The sequence below is a fragment of the Trichomonas vaginalis genome, chromosome IV (genome assembly GCF_026262505.1).
Source record: "Trichomonas vaginalis G3 chromosome IV, whole genome shotgun sequence".
Classification (NCBI taxonomy): Eukaryota; Parabasalia; order Trichomonadida; family Trichomonadidae; genus Trichomonas; species Trichomonas vaginalis.
The window spans coordinates 21306809-21309224 of NC_067206.1; the positions used below are offsets into that span (position 1 = coordinate 21306809).

A 2416-nucleotide genomic window follows, 5' to 3' on the forward strand; every position below is an offset into this window, starting at 1 on the left:
GAATCCATCAGCAGAGGCCTTTTCATTTGGCCTCTGCTGATCAAAGATTCGGCGAAGCCATTCTTCGTCTCAGGAGCCCCAAGGCTCCCAATCATTACGAAAGGGAGCCTCAGGGCTCCTGAGAATCCATCAGTAGAGGCCTTTTCATTTGGCCTCTGCTGATCAAAGATTCGGCGAAGCCATTCTTCGTCTCAGGAGCCCCAAGGCTCCCAATCATTACGAAAGGGAGCCTCAGGGCTCCTGAGAATCCATCAGCAGAGGCCTTTTCATTTGGCCTCTGCTGATCAAAGATTCGGCGAAGCCATTCTTCGTCTCAGGAGCCCCAAGGCTCCCAATCATTACGAAAGGGAGCCTCAGGGCTCCTGAGAATCCATCAGTAGAGGCCTTTTCATTTGGCCTCTGCTGATCAAAGATTCGGCGAAGCCATTCTTCGTCTCAGGAGCCCCAAGGCTCCCAATCATTACGAAAGGGAGCCTCAGGGCTCCTGAGAATCCATCAGTAGAGGCCTTTTCATTTGGCCTCTGCTGATCAAAGATTCGGCGAAGCCATTCTTCGTCTCAGGAGCCCCAAGGCTCCCAATCATTACGAAAGGGAGCCTCAGGGCTCCTGAGAAACCTCTTTGAGAAGGTTTTCTTTAAGAAAACCTTCTCAAAGATGATTGTCAGCATTCACTCAAAATCTACCAAGAGTTTCAAAGTTTCAAATCTATCTGAAATGAAGCTTTGAATCTCTTGTATATCTAATTGTAGAGGTACCTTTTCAAAATGTCTTCTATTGATTAAATTTAATCAGTAAAAGTCATTTTGAAAAGGTACATCTCTATAATTGCTATTGAGCATTCACTCTTGGAACCTTGGAGCTCTTGTGTAGTGCATGAAAACTCCAAGATTCTAGAATAAAACATATATCATAGACATAATTTCTTCAAATATAATTTAAGGTTATTTTTTAAAAAATTAGAACAGCGTAATTTAAGGTTATTGAAAAGTGACACTTGACAAATTTATCCCGCACTCTTCAAAAATAAGGAAATTTTGATAAATATCCTCATCGCTATTATCATAAAAGATTCAATATCCCTTTCGATATTTAATGACAAATTTGAAAAGGTGTTTGAAATTCTTTCGGATTTTGTTGAATTTAACCCAAAATTTATTATTAATTGTTTACAAGAAATTTTATTTAACTCTTCTTGTAAAGAAAACTTTGCCAATATTTTGAATGCATTTGAAAATTCCGAGCTTAGAATATATTTGGATGAATGCGAAGATGAAATCGATCCTGAAATTTTTGACTCTCTCAAAAATATGTATTCAATTTTAAATGAATCTAATTCTCATCAATAATAACATATGAATAAAAAATAAATGGATTTAATTTTTTTTATCAGTTTCAATAGATTACAGTTATTTTTATTTTCTACAATATCTCATTACCAAATCGTTTTAACTCTTTGTATATCAAAGAATAATAATAAGTGACCTGTAATAACCATACTCATAATGGATTAGACCTCAAATTATTTAAAATGTCAATTCAATATTATTAAATTACAATTTCTTTTATTCTAATAGATTTTAACTAGCCAATCATGATTACAAATATTGTAGCCTTCATTAACTCATAATATCGAAGAATATAACTTATATTCATGGACAATTTGTGATTAATTTCCAATAATATATAAAACCGACTCAAATTAATCATGTTGGCATTAGCGCGCATCGATGCTCAATCTACCTGTAGTATTATAAGCTTATATTCCTATTTTTCAGCATTAAAATTGTGAATTACGTAATTTTGTCATAGTTTTACGTAATTTTAATTTTTTTTGATAAGAAAAAAATGACTTTAAGAAAAAACGAGATCACTCATAATCTTTTTCTCAGAAAACTGCAGAGTATACAACAAATGTACTCAAACGTGCATTAAGCACAATACCTGGTCCCCATTTCGCTCTATGGACCGATAATGGTACAAAAAATAAAGAAAAATTGCAAAAACGTTCCCACTTTTTGAGAGGGATGTTTTGCAAAATAATTTTATGGACATCTCTGGAAAGTTTCATTTCAGTTTGATAATATATCCAACACCTATATAGAAGAGCCTTGCTGATTTGACCTGAAAGAGCGAAAGTTAGTTTTTTGATTTGAAAACCCTGCAATTTAATATTGTTAAGGACTCAATGTAGAAATATGATATAATATCATGTAGAGATCAATCATCTTCCAAAAATCTTCTATGTATGAAAGAAAAAAATTTGCAAAACGTACCTCTCAAGAAGTGGGAACGTTTTGCACACTCTCGAAAATAAAACACAATTTCATTAATTATTATGCGAAAGGGGAATTGAACATATTTTTATTCAACCAGATAATCCTCAGGCCAACAGATTTCGCAAAGAGAATTTCCCCAA

At 34.2% G+C, this 2416-nt stretch overlaps 1 annotated feature.

Moving 5' to 3' along the window:
• Window positions 1–1016: part of a mobile genetic element that runs on past the window's edge.
• Between the last annotated feature and the right edge of the window lie 1400 nt (window positions 1017–2416).